The following is a 15,852-nucleotide window of genomic DNA, read 5'->3' as shown; positions in this document are numbered from 1 at the left end:
GCTGCAAGTCATGTGACATAGACCCATACTATATATGCATTGTGTTTTTATTATTGAAATGTATGCACTGAAGAAGGGTTATTGACCTGAAAGCTTTGCCGTGTTTTTTACATAAACAGTTTATCTTCCAGCGTTTGTGAAAACAATTAGACCAGATTACATGTGTCCAGTGTACACATTTGTGAAACGGACAGCTATGTATGGGGCAACATTTTTTTTGTGAGAACAGAGTGCCATTTTTTTTAAGGTGAGAGTGGGATGTTGGGGAAGGATAGTAGGTATATTTGGGGAGGTAGGTTGAGTAGGAAGACAGACAAGACAGCAGACAGGGGCAGTATATAACACATGTGGGGGTAAACACCTTGGATGGGGAAAGATGATTGGGAATCGGATGCCCACGAACCCCCAAATGGATACAGTGGGAGTGAGGTCCCCACCCATAGGCAGTCACCACTGCACTTTCATGGCCGCAAACGTGGCTCTGCTGGGGGTTGAGCAGGAGGGGCAGGCTGACCCTCTAGATGTGCCATGCAGCCCTCAAGCTGGTGTAGGAGATCTCTGAACTCCTTTCAAAGTTTGCTATGCACCAATTCTCAGATCTGGCTTCAGGTGATAGGATCCTGTCCGTGCCAGTGCCCGGGGGGGGGGTGAGCCCAATCCCCTAAGGTGGTTCTACCCAAAGGTGGTGCAGGATCAGTGGACAAAGAGGTCCCTGGATGGGTGCAAGATGTACTGGGGCCTGGTGCCATGGCCAATTGAGTTGGGATAGGCAGATTCACTGGGATCGGCCTTCCCAGCCATGCTATGGTATTGCAGATTTACAACATATGTTGGTTAGTCATAAAAACACATTCCAAGATTAGTTATAACTGCATGCATAGTTATTGCCATTAACCCAAAACAACAGATTTGGAACAGTTGCATAGCAAACAGAACACATGCATATATGGCGGCACAGTTGGCATTATAATGGCATGCAGGTCACATTGATAGCAACAAGCCACCAATGATAGTATTTGAACAAGGAACATTAGTAGAAAAACATTTCAATATTTGTAGAACAATATGACACATGTCCCAACAGCAGGTTTGGTGAGAAGCATACCCATTGATTTATAGCTTTAGATTATTGGTGCAGATAAGGTGGGGAAGAGAGAGAGAGATGTAAATTAACAACTGTATATGCTTGAAGTGCTCATAACTTTAAGGGTCATTGATCTAATCATTACTCTACAGGTATTACCTCACTTTGCAACAACCTATGGCCTTGGGTTTGGCAGTGGTATGTTTGTACACAGTGTATAATTACAGCCTTTTTATAGCTACTTTATACCTTTTCTTACCTGGCAGACATGTGGAGGAAATTTCTGTTAACACTACCTGACTGTTTATACCCATATTCACATAGTCAGAGTTACATATGTGCACTCATAGTGTGTGTGTGTTTGTGTGCTACTGCCATACTCTGCTTTGATTTCTGTCAGTCACCCTGGTTGTTGGCAGCAGTGACCACTAGCTGTGACAACGTGACACATGAGGAACATTTCTTGGTCGAGGCTACTTGGTGTATGTACTTATCTTGCTGTCATTTGCAGCCTTGAGGTTGAACAGTGGGCGTTGGACACAGTATAACTACAGCCTTCTTATAGGTACTTTATACCTTTTCTTACCAGGCAGACCTCTGGAGAAAATTTCTGTTAACACTACTTGACGGTTTCTACACATATTCCCAAAATCCTGGGTGAAATTATGCATACAGCTTACTACCACTCCCGGGATTTGAACCGTGCCTGTTTGTGCCAAAAAAAAAAAAAAACAGGTTTGTGTTTCATCAAAATTAGTTATTGAGGAACTGCTCTCTTTTGCTTGACTGTTTTCTGTCTAATACTCTCTTGGTTGTACACTCTGAAGTTGTAATACTGACATTCATGCATAGCACATATGTCTTGTATAGCACAGTGTGGAAAACCCTGGTTAACACATTACTATTCAGATATCAGATCCTGGTGTATGCAATATTTCATGTAGTCAGTCTCCTGTTTTATAATTCCACAATCTTTGTCAGATGAGCCTTGATTGTTTAATGCTTTCAGCGCTATAGTTGCTATGCATAAACTATACACATTTCATTTCATACAATACCAAAGTAAATACAACCAGTCTGGGGTTTTGACTTTTATTGATAAGTGCTTACAATTTTATTGATGTATGACCTGTATTTCAGTATTACTCTCCTACGAGCTTGTTTATTCAGTACATGCCATACCCATTTTTAAATACTGCAAGGTGACATAATACTCATTTTTATTTGCCCTGAATACTACAAGCTAGATTGTTACTCACCAGCTTCACGATGCAGCCTGAGCAGCCTGCTGGCATGGGTGTCCAAGTTGGCAGCCTTCTCATCTGCAGCTGTACAGGTAATAAGAAAAACATTTATACATACCTATCCATCACACACACAGGCTGAACTTTGAAAAACAGTTATTGTGACGGATACTTACACATGCCTGGAGCATTCCCTGCCCAGGCATCTTGGACCCACTGATCCAAGAGCTCCCTTTCCTCCACTTCAAGTCAGCAAAGTAGTGCCGGACCTGCTCACCAGTCTGAGGGATGCCAGTGGCACTGGTGAGATTGCAGGCGAGATTTTCCCAGGCCTCTGCTTTGTTTTGGGAGCCCTGGTACTGGTCCTGCAGCAGCCTCATGTCATGGTTTTCTACAAGGAGTCCGACCATGACCCTGGACTCCTGAATGTCCCAGCGCTGCACCCAAAAGTGCAAACATTCACCAACACCAGTCATAGGACCTACAGTGGGGAGCTACAACTGGTTATTGGCTGTATTCCCACCTGTGAGGTTTAAATAGTGCTGATTTCCCACCCTTTGCCATGATTGGACAGTTTTGAATATGCTGAGCTAAGCTAAGCACTGGGCACACCCGCTTAGCATAGGTAAGCATTGCTTAAAGTGGTAGATGCTAAGCCCTGCTTACTAGTGTGCAAATCCTCTTAGCTATGCTAATTTTTGCTAAGCATACATATTTCAGCAATGCTCACTCCAGCTAAGTACAGCTGAGCTCAGTTTAGCATTGCTCAACTGTTATTTTATGGACTATCATTAGTATTATTACTTATTATAATTACTATTATTATTATTCTCATTTTATGTACTTTCATTACATTACATTCTTTTGTGGCTATACTGACTGGGATACCTGTGTTTATGTGGGGGTTTCACATCTGTACTACACTGACACCTTACATTTGGACATGCTACACTACCCTGGTCAACAAATGTGTAGTATTCACTACCTATTTATAAGAAAATATATTTTAGCCATGTTTCACGTATGAAAATTAATGAACTGCTTTGGGGCACAGACCATGATGGACTGCATGTTAGACAAATGCTCTAACCACTACACTATTCCACATTTGCTGTGTTGGTTGTAGGTTTCTATCTAACTCCTTTAGAGGTTTAAACTCTGTTATGCATAGATGTGCGAAATGCATACCCTCATCTATGCTTAACTTTATTGGGAATAGAAAAAAAAAATATTTAACTTTGTGTTCTATTTTTATTTTACTTTAGGGATATGCAATCTGCCTGTTAGGGCAGAACATCTGGACATGATGGGGGGAGAAATAGGGGCGGATTTTAAATATTGCTCTGGCCAACTTAGAAAGTTGATAGGATAACATGCTTTGCATTGCCATGACTTTTCTGAGGGGTACAATGTCTGAAACGGCATTGTCTGTCATTATTTTCCGATTTCACTTTCTAATGATTTTCCACTATTTTGCCAACCAACCATCTCATATGTGGAGTGGACCACACTTATGAGACTGAAATCTGGCATTCTGCAAATATCTGTATGGTTGAGGGGTATGTGTGTGCTTTACCAATACAGGGTGTGTGTCTCAGAAGCTGTGACACACCCCCTGTATTGTTTTCTCTTGCAGTTTTCATTTTCAATATCCGCTGACAATGTTATTTTTTACATGTCAGTGTCCATGGACACTGACTACAAGCAAAATATTAGAGCTAAGCTCTAATATTATGCCAGTATGGCTTAGAAAGTGCTATACAGTACTTTCTGAGTGTAGGGGGCGTGTTTAGTGTCCGTGCACTGCTTGGACATGCCCCCTGCGCTCGTACATGGATTGTGTCCATGTAGAGAGTACAGCAGCATGCCTTCATGAATATGCAAGGTGTGCTGCTGCTCTACATGGACACAGAACACTCCGTGCAAGATTAACTAATAACTGATACTAAGTGGGCAGCAAGTAACAGGTATGACAATCATAGGGCGGCAGATGGGCACCCATACCACAGAACTCATGAAGGTCACTGGCAACCAAATGCATTGTATACTGCTGGCAATAAGCAAGTACCATGACAACATGAAAAAGGAAACACAATCCTCTGTTCAACCATACTTCTCAACTTCTTTGCTCAAGAATTCTAGAAAAAGCAAAAAATAATGACAAATGACAAATGACTGACAAAATCATGGGCAATTTTTAAACATTACTCTAATTCATTAAAAAAATAAGTTAATAGAATGGTACATTTGGAATCAATGTGCAATTTTTGAAAAAGAAATATGAAACGCTAATGCCTGACATTATTGACTGTCTGTAATATTCAGTGATTTCACCAAAAAATAAAAAAATATGATGGACAATGTAAAAATATGACGTAAAATCAGGAACATTCTACAAAATTAATTCTTGACGTTTGAAAGGTATGTATTCAACACAGTGGCAATGAGTAGCAGCCACATCTAAAGCCATTTCAGAGGCAGAACACTTTTCAACACACCTCAGCAGCTGTTTTCCACAAATGGTAAATTGTAGAATGAACTGACTGCACACCATTGAAAAGTGAAAACATGCTATAATGCAGAACTCAATAGATGAAAAACAGAAACAATCATTAAATACTCATTGGGTCATACCTGCAGCTCCACAAATGTATATGATGCGAAGCTTGTTTCTTCAGGTCTCTGATAAAAAAATCTGATAAAGACAGACAAGCAAGCAGGCAAACAAACAAAGACATAAATAATTATAATTGTCATCAATATACATTTTCTTATCAATCAGCATTATTACTTGTGCCAGTTTTCTCTACTATGTGTGGAATTGTAAAGAAAACGCAATTGATGCAACAGTACTACAAAAGTCACCTAGGAAGACTTAGTAGGCACAGTACTAGGTGGCACAACACCCCTAGGTGTGGCTGGTAGTAGGTAGTTGACTGCAGAGTTCCTACATGGACTGGAAGGACCATAGCTAGTAAACATTTCATAGCATATGGACCCTACTGTGCCCAAGCAAGGACACCAGGGAAGCCTAGACACAAAACTATACAGACATGCCTGGTAATACATCAGAGCATTAACAGTCAAAACACATTTAATGGTCATGGACTGTGTGGGCAAATATAAAACAGTGCTGGCCATTTACAGACCGTGTCTGGCCTAATAGTCATGATTCAGGACTTGTCCCTAGCACATTGGTAGGGCAACCACAGCTCCCAAGACCTGATGGACAGCACCCTTTTCCTTCAGTAGGAGTTCCATCTAGTTAGTGGATTCTGCTATGCTCTGTGTCTGCAGACTCAATACTTTGACCTCTTCCTGAAGAGTATAAAACATATTTTGTACAATGACATCTACTTTTCAGTGCAGGACCTGTCCCAACTCCTGCCATGCTGTCTGCCTCTACAAGCACAGACCATCCTCCCAGTGATCTGAAAGACACAAGAGATTCAATAGGCTTAACAGCACGACAAAGTGACATAGACTGCAAGCATACACTCTACCAAAACTTACAATAGTGTGATACAGACATGAAGCTGAACGAATTTCAGAACATTACCTGAACAGCAACATGCATTGACCACATTTTACTGCTGTACAAATGCATGCTATGTAGTAAAATCAGCAATGAAGGATGTATAGAACAGTGCAAGCAACCCTGCAAACAGATGGTGTGGCAGCAAACCATTATATAGTTGTGCTGAACCAGCTACAAGTAAATATATAGTATAAGGCAGCAAGTGTCTTGCAAGTAGCCCATGAATATACTGCACTGACGATTTGCAGAGTAGCAGTTATGGACCCCCCACTTTAGTAGATGCAGGCACACACTTGTGCATTTTGCATCTCCAGCATGGTGTCTTTGGATATTACACCTTATTGGTCATATAAGCCCACGAATGGGCAGTTAAAATTCAGCACATTACTGCCAGCACAATACATCAGAAGCCAAAAGTCTTACAAAACAATGTGCATAGCTGGGAGATGCTAGTAAATCTATTAAGTATTTGTGAACACTATTGTGTGGCATAGGATTCTGAATTAAAAGAAATGGTTTGACAATATGGCACGCTGAATATAACAGTGGCATTTGTACAGGACCAGATCCGTTGATATGATTGGTGAAGTTTGGTTGTATTTTAAATGACTCTGCATTCTGAATGTATTTCAATGGTAGTGAGATATGGTTCCATAGTTTAGCTACACTACTTTAATATTAGTATAGAGAGTCACATGAATTATTAGATGATTTGGTTATAGGGATTAGTGATTTTATTCTAGAGCATTAAATTCTATTGAGTGAGAAACGCTGTATGAAGCTGAAAAGGGCTAGGCAATTTTCTGGCTCATTGAAAAGTCTGTGTACTGTGGTTAACTGAGAAAGAGCCAGGTGATGTGGTAGTTCCAAAGCTTACTTCTCTGACGGCTAGGTAGCGGTGTGTTCTATTGTTATATTTGCTGCAAATTTGTTCATTTTATTATAACCCTGTTCAAGTTTGGAAAGTTCTAAAACTTGAAGGTTAGTGAAGTTTGAAGCAGCCTAGAGAATAGATGACTATAAAAAAAGCAGAGGCAGTACATCTTCTGGCCATGTCAGTGAGGTAGGTTTTTACTCTGCATCATGTATCTATTTTTTTGATGATGACACCCAATAATTTTATGTGGTTTATTTGTTCTATCAAGGTATAGTTGACAATGATGATACTGAATAGTTTCATTTTAGCAGAATGTGTTTTGTGGTGAAGATAAGTAATCTATTTTTGGGGGCATTGGAAGTAACTGTGAATTATTAGCCATGTTTCAACCAAGAAGGACTGCTATGTAAGGTCTTGGAGTTTAGAGAGAGACAGAGATTTGGCACAGCAGATTAGGGTCAAGTTGTCAGTGTATTGAACTGGGGTAGCTTTGCAGATGTCATTGATGAATATGTTGAAAAGTATGTGGCCTGGTTTAGATCCTTGTTGTGCACCAATACTTACTAGCAAGAAGGTAGAGAAATATTTTTTCATTTCCCTGCTTTTGCTCTGTTTGAGTGGTAGCTGTGTAACCAGAGTTAATTGAGCCTTATGGATGACAATTTATGTAAGATTTTCTAGTGGGAGACAGTATCAAAAGCTTGTGATAAGTCTAGGAAGACAGTGTAAACTAGGTTTCTAGAATTTCTGGTGGTGTTGACAATATTAACAATGTTCAGCAAAGCAATAATTGTGCTGTGATGACAGCAGAAGTGGTGTGGGTTCAAACAGAAGCTGATTATCAATTACATAGTTGAGAAGTTGTATATGAATACATTTTTCTAATATTTTTAATGGGGGAGATAAAATTGGAATTGGTCTATAGTTTGAAATATTGCTATTAATTCCACATCTGTGCATTGGATGAATGAATGATTTTTTTCATATCTACAAGACTTTATTTTGAGATATGGATCAATTTATCAGAAATGAAGCAGTATAAGCAATAGCCTCAGCTGCTGTTTTAAGATATTCACAAGGTAGATTGACAGGGACAGTTGTAGTAGGCTTTAATTTTCTGAAATATTTTCTAATGATATCTGTGTGAACTGGCTGGAAGGAAAAATGTTAAAACAAAGTGTTTACCTGGGCTGTCTGAGTTAGGAAGGACTGGAGGAAGCTCAAAGTCTAGGTGCTTATTAGCTAGAGGGCATAGGAATCAGCTTACAATCTTTTTTTTCTCCTAGAAATTAGACAAGTTGTAAGGATATTTTTTCACTTACAGAATATTTTGCAAAACTTTTTTTTTCAATGTTTCAAATGTACCCACAGCCATCCTAGCTAAGAAAAAAAATGTTTTATTTATTTATTTGTTTGTTTGTCTTTGTTTATTGGGAAAGTCTGACTGTGTAATGCCCATTTTCAGCAGAGGCCTGGGGAGAAAAGCTCCATTTGCTTACAGCGCATTATACTAAGTTTCAGTTAAACACAGAGCAATTACATTTCTATTTACATTTATACACAAACAGTAGTTACATTTACACAGTCTAAGATTTTACAGAGGTGGGAGTGACTAAAGAGAAAGCCCACACATAACTTAATGGATTGTACAGGTCACAGTTATATGTAAAAATTGTTTTGTCATATCAGTGAGAGGTTGTGTGTATTCTGTTTAAAGAGAGTATTTGAAGAGTATCGTGCAGTGAACGCAAAGTCTTAACATTGTGATGAGCATGTCCAGGACCGGAACTGGTTACAATGTTGTTTAAGCAGTGGTTTAAAACTATCGAGTTTGTTGGAGAGTTTTATTTGTCGGGGGATACTATTCCAGAGTTATAAGAATTTGTTAACTAGAGCAGAGGTTCCTTGATGGACAGTATGGCAGTAATAAGTTTTGTAGTACAGGGCATTTTTTCTGGATGATGAATGAGTTTGTGTGCTGTAGTTAGTTGTGAATATGTTAGGTAGTTGTTTAGTTCAAGTCGGTTTAATTGCTTTGAGCTATGACAATGGTGGGTCCTAGCAGGGAGATTGGTGGCAAATTTAGCTATTTTATTGCAGCAGGAGGCAAGTTTCTTTCTATGAATATTGTTTAATTTTGTTAGGATAGGAGTGGCATATAAGATAGTTGGCAATAAGAAGGTGGTGTCTAGAGGTTTTCTTGTAGTATCTGTAAGGAATCCATTGATCCTATAAAGGGAACCTAGTTTCTGGTACGTAGATTTAATGGTGTCCAGTATATGCTGTCTTATTTGAAATTGTCATCTATTACAATGCCTGGAAGTTTACAGTGAATTACAGTTTCAATTACAGTATTATTTGCTGAGTTTATGGTAAAAGAGTGCTTTTGATATTGGCAACTTTTTTGAAGTAAAAAGCATTAAGTTGGTTTTCTTGGAGTTGAGAAGGAGGTTTGATTCTTTGAGCCAGGTTTCTAGAAAGGAGAAATATTTTTGAGTAATGTCCTGGAGCTTATTTATTGTTGAGGTCACACATATTAATGTTGAGTCAGCTGTATACTGAACTAAACCAACATGGTCAGTGGAGGTCATTAATAAATATGTTAAATAGGAGAGGACCCAGGATAGAGCCCTAAGGGACACCTGTAGCAACTGGCTGAATGGATGAGTAGGTTTGTTCACATTTAATGGCTAGTTGCCTTCCAGATAGATAACAAAGAAACCACAACAAGGATTATTGTGAAAGTCTTACTGAGGAGACTCGAACTTGCTGGTGCAAGATAATGCCTTTGACAAGTCTAAGAATGTGGTGGACACAACCAGACCATTGTTTTTATGTTCGTTTATTATATTGGTAAAATGTAGAAGAGCAGCAGTGGTGCTGTGCTGGGGCTTAAAGCCATGTTGTGTTTCTGAGAGCAGGTTATTTGAAGTTAGGTAATGCATCAGCTGCATATGGATGCATTTCTGAAATATTTTGGAGATGGGGAAGAGAATCGCTATTGGTCTGTAGTTATTAAACTGTGTAGGTTTGCCATCTTTGTGCAATGCTATGATGTAGGATTTTATCCACAGTGATGGACATATCTTTCTTCTATGGACCTATTAATTAGTATGGACACAGGGAAGGCTATAACTATTTTATTGATAAAAATACTTTATACAGTGATCACGTCTGCTTTTGAGTATCTTTAAAGCATTTGTTTAACTTTGTGGCAAAAATAGTCATTTCTCTGTCTGTTGGTTATTTTAGACTACATGTCTGCAAATCTCTTTGCAGAAGGATGAATTAGCCAGGGACTTAGATGTTTGGTAGTTGTTTTTTGCTTAATCTGCACTTGAAGAATGTTTTTCCTGTGCTTTTACATTAAGATATTTCAGGATCAGATATATTCTGTTAGAAAGAGTTTACCATGCCTCACTGAGCTAGGAAGCAATGCAGAAAGCTAAAAGTGTGATGATTTATTGGCTAGAGGGCATAGGAGTCAGTCTTCAGATTTTTTTCTCTGAGTAGAGCTGCCCACCAGACCACAGTGGTTAGCTGTGTCTTGTATAGAAGCAAATACCTAAAAAGTAAAATTTACCTATAAGGTTAGAATTAGATCCAAAACCATTTAAACAGTGGGTGGGTCATTGATCACAAGTAAGCTTAGAGCAACTAGCTTGTGCATCAAACAGAACTACCACATCCTTGCATTTTATAACATCCTGCCCTTAATACTAGAAACTATCCTAGGAGATCCCTATTAAAACCCACTCCTTAATCCTAAACAGTCAACCCTATTACAGGACCAGACAACATGGAGATGTAATTTCTAATGTCTCTGTGGTCAGCTTGGTAGATATGGGCATCCTAAGGCAATGTAGCAATTGTCTCATATTCTGAGACAACCAGTAAATCATTAAAGAAAATAATATGGTATGCAAGAGATGTACATACACAACTTGGAGGCAAAAATCTTACATACAAATGATGTTGTCAGGAATACCCACATTACATCCCTCACACATATCATTCACCACACACACTCACTCACGCACATACACACACACATATTCTCTTATGCTGAGGCAATTAAAAGGAACGTTTCCAAATCTCAAAAACGTCCAAAGTCACCTAATGGCAGCACTGCCGCTCAGCAATCACTAAAGCACACACAAAAAGCAACAACAAGCATTTCATATAAGTTTACACCTAATGGTCACCCAAGTGGGGCCCATAAGGCAAGCATACACTTTACCTAATACTTCTATCACTGGGGACTGACTCCATTGTGTGGACATACAGATACCCCACTCACCAGGTTGAACAAGAAGAAGATAACAGTTTCTTGCCTATCTGGAGCCAGAATCCACAATATCACACACGCACTCAAGTTACTGCACCCCAGGTACCTGTATAATCCTATGATAGTCTATGTGGGTGCAAATGACCCAAGACATACCTCATTAGACTATATGAAAAGAGGCATACTGGATTTCTAAGACTATATGTCATAGTTAGGTATGAGCCATGCATTGGGTAGCATTCTACCTTCACCAAGGATGATGCCAGGGTATGACCATGAAATGACTTGATTTTTATAATTGGCTTTGTTTTTGGTTTCACTCCATGGGGAATCCAACATCTGTTGGCATGGGAGAACATGGTGAAAAGACCACATTGCTTTGCCAAGGATGAGTTGCACCTGTCCCCCCTAGTCTTTTGGATACTGGCTAAAACTTTTTCTACTCCTTAGAGGCTTCTTTAGGCTATGCCAAAAAGGCAAAGCTACTAACACAGTGAAAAAGTTTATAAACAACCTTAAGATATTATTGCTCAATGCACCAAGCCTAAATACAAAACTCCACACCATTCAAGCCCTCCTCACTCTGGAGAATCTAGATACCTGTGCTGTGAACAAGACTTGTTTTAAAGCCATAGAAAGTACTCCAATAGTCAAGGTTACAATGTCTTCCACACATTTAGACCAATAACAGCACAGTCTGAGGCTGAATGTAGAAGTGTTTTGATCTGTGGTAGCAACAAACATACCTACAGGTTGGTTAAACAGGGTGATACTATAGAGCTCATCCACAAATAAGTCACCATAGGTAAGTTCCCCCGCCATATCATGGCAAGCTATAGATCACCATCTATGCTTCTAGAGCCTTACAACTCTTACATAAACCTACTAGAGATGTACACCATCCAACTAAGCATCCTATATATGGGTGACTTTAACTACCCCTCTATAGACAGGGAAACATACTCTGTCTCAAACTCAGAGGCACAAGGCTTCCTTGACTTTTATTAAAACAAACACCAAAGGACAGATGGTGCATGGTCCAACCAGAGGATCAAACATGCTAGACCTGGTACTTCATAGGATCATAGGAGATTAGAAGGCTATTGACCCAGACATCATTTAAGCCTAGCCATTTCAACCCAATGTAATACCACAGAGGTACTAGTTAATACCCAAGATTGCATTTAGTGATGACTCCCATGTCCAGGAGAGTTGTGGGCACTATCCCTGGTAAAAATTAACTGTGGCCCATCCACTCATCCAGGTTCCTCTTGAACAGTGCAGTAGAAGTGCTCTGTTTCTCATGAATTGGTAGCCTGTTTCAAATATATGGCAGTGGCTGGGAGATAAAATCTGTCCCTCCAGCATGTTCTATTTAAGGTGCAGGTCATATTTAAGTCCCTGGAATGGGTAGCCTTAGACCCATTTGATTTACGGATGTGCAATAAGTTCAGTAGGTTTGGGTCTTGGATTGCTCTGTAGGCCAGGCATAAGTCTCTCCTAGGAAGTCTATATGATATGGAGTATAGTGACAGGGATTTTAGTCGGTCTCTCTAATTGCTGTAGATGCTTAGTACAGTACATACCAAATGGGGTGTTATACTCAATTATGGGCTGGATAAGTATAGGGGACTTATAACTTCTTTTGCTCTTGAGTCAATGTCTTTACTAATCAGGTGAGCTACATGGAAAGCTTTCCTCACAGTGGTAGACACATGGTGGTTGAACTTAAGGTCATGGTCAACCTGTGATCCCAGGTCCCTTACCACTTCATGGGTACTTAGGGCATTGCTATTGATTTGATAGTGTGAAGGGACATTGTTTGTGCTGAAGGGAATGATGATGCATTTCTTTGCATTCATTTTGAGACTGTAACAAATACACCAGTTGTTGGTCTGTATGAGATCATCCTGGAGTATACTGACATCATCTGGGGGTTCAATGATTGCACCTAGTTCACAGTCATCTGCAAACTTGGTCAGCCACAACCCTTTAGTTTTGACCTGAGCTTCTGAGAAGTATATACCAAGCAGGAGGGGGACCAAGCACTGACCCCTGTGGCACCCTGCTGGTAACAGGTCTGATGGCTGATGTGGAGTCACCCACTTTGATAATGTATGTCTGGTTTGTGATTTAGTTGGCAACCCATCTCACAATGAAGGGGTTTACATTCAGCTTGCTAAGTCAAAAGCCTTTGCCAAGTCGACGTATGCTGTGTGGACAGATTTGCCCTCAGCAATGGGCTTGGTCACACATTCAAAGATATCCATACTATTTAAAAGACAGGATCTGCCCTTCACAAAGCTGAATTGGGTAGGGTCCAGTGTTTGGAGGTCACCTATGTTGTTATTTATGAGGTCCATAATGATACATTCCATAGCCTTACAGATGAGGCTGGTCAGGCTTATAGGTCTGTAATTCTCTGCATCTGTTGCTAGGCTACCTTTGTGGAGGGGAATAACTGTAGCTGTTCTCCATGCCGCAGAAAAAAAGCCTGTGGTTAGGCTATGATTGAAAAGGGTACTTAGTGGTGATGCTAGTTCATGTTTTAGCCTGTTTAGAAGACAGCCTGGGTGTCATCTGGTCCCCGTGAGGCCATGTTATTTGCTTTGGACAGGCCTTTGAGGACCTGCTCTTTAGATATGTAAGATTGGGGGGGTTGGGGGAGGGTTTGCTGTAAGTTAGGAGGGGATAAGGGAGTGAAAGTTTCACCAAACATATGTACTAGCAAGTTTGCTATCTCTGTGGGGTCAGTGTGTGATACCATTGGCCACCAGTTCTGCACATGCTTGGGTTCTACCCTTTAGGTTACGGTCATAGCTGTCAAAGGCCTTATGGTTATCCATGGTGGTACTTGCTAGGTTTCTCTCAAAGGAGTTCTTGGATGATTTGAGAAGTTGCCTTATTGCCTGTTAAGGCTGAGGAGGGTGCTTTTCCATTGTCTTTTTTTTTTCTTGGACAGCAACTTTTTGCATTTATTGTAGAGTTTTTTGATGTTGGAAGTCCACCATGGCAGCTTGATTTTAGTTAGGGCTCTGGCTTTGATTCTATCTAGTATAGCCAGGTTAATACACTTATGCAAGTGATTGTACAGAGCTTTAGTGTAAGCTTCAGCATAGTTACCACTTTCAGCTTGGAATGGGGCTTGGAATGCATTTATACCTTCATGCATTTATACCTTCACGTAGGAGGGTATAGTTTGCCTTGGTGAAGTTTTTTAGTCTGGTTTCACCCTTTGTGAGTTGTGGTGTTAGTGTCAGTTCAAAGTTGACTGATTTGTGGTCAGTTTTAACTAATGATCATCCAACAGCTGCAGCAGTGCACCTGTTTGACATGTTGGTGAGGATTAGATCTAGAATGTCTGTTGCTTTTGTCAGGGTATGGACAATTTGCTCCAGGGCATTTGAATTCACAAAGTCAGTGAACCTTTGTGCTAGCAAGTTTAGGCTTGAGTAGATTTTCCAGTTGATGGTGGAATAATTGAAATCCCTCATAAACAGTGTTTTCAGTAAAATTTGGATTGTCTTCAATTTGGTTAAGCAGGCTTCATGGGTGTCGTAACCCATGCATGGAGAACTATAACTGGCTAGGACTTGAATGGGCCTGTTACCCACCATAACCTGCACCTTGAGTAACTCCATGGAGTTGTCCAGTCTAACTAGACATGAGGTGAATTTATCTCTAATATGGATTGAAACACTGCCACCTTTGATTTTCAGACATTCCTTTTGTGGTCTAAAGGTTCATAGACTCATAGGTAGGTAATAGGCTATCTGCCTGAAGGCATTTATAAGTCTAGCCAGAATGTGTTGGCTTTCGCCGCCCCCTTAGATTAGTTCCCTGTGCCTCTGTCCAGCAGAGCCACTAAAGTGATCCCTGGGGTAAACTTTCTGTTTCCCATCCACTCGTCAAGGTTTCTATTGAAGAGTGTTAGTGAGGAGCTTTGCCTAATGTAGATTGGAATCTTGTTCAAAAGCATGGGAAGTTGCTGTGACAGGAATCTATCCCTCCAGCATGTCCTATTTATTGTTGTGGTGAGGTTTAGATCCCTAGAGCATGTGGCTCGAGGGGATAAGCTTTTCTTTAGGTGGAGCATGTCCATCAGTTATGGGTTGGACATGGCCTTGTATGTCAGGCAGAGATCACCTCTGAGTAGGTGGTATGCAACTGAGTACAGCTGGAGTTTCTTCAGTTGAGCTGCATAGGGTGTCTGTTTGAGGCCATTGATCCTCTTGGTGAGGTACTTCTGTGATCTTTCCAGCTGTTGCACATGTCTTGTAAGATACATCCCAAATGGGGCGTTGTACTCTATGATGGGTCTGATGAGTGATAAGTAGAGGGGCACAATGACCTCTTTTGATCTGGATGCAAACCCTTTTGTGATAAGGTGGGCCATGCAGAAGGATTTTCTAACCACTTTGGCAATGTGATTGTCAAAGGTGAGTTTACTATCTGTTTGGGTCCCCAGATCCCTTATTACGTCTTCTGTATTTAGAGGACTACCACCTATGTGGTAGTTTGTGGGTACTTTGTTTTTTCCAAAGGGGATGACTATGCACTTTTTGGCATTTAGCTTGAGGCCATGATTTTGATACCAGGTATCTGTCTCAGTGAGACCCTTTTGGAGGATGTCTGTGTCAGCCGAAGAGCCAATTATAGCCCCTAGTTTGCAGTCATCTGCGAACTTGGTCAGCCATCATCCTCCTGTGCTTGCCTGTACCTCTGAGAATTATATTCCAAACAGGAGGTGTCCTAGGACTGAGCCCTGGGGAATGCCACTTGTAACCGGTTTAGAGTCAGACCTAGCTCCTGCAACTCTTA

This window comes from Protopterus annectens, chromosome 1.part1 (genome assembly GCF_019279795.1).
Source record: "Protopterus annectens isolate FY-2018-M chromosome 1.part1, PAN1.0, whole genome shotgun sequence".
In the NCBI taxonomy this organism is placed as follows: domain Eukaryota; kingdom Metazoa; phylum Chordata; order Ceratodontiformes; family Protopteridae; genus Protopterus; species Protopterus annectens.
Note: the sequence above shows the minus strand (reverse complement) of the source record.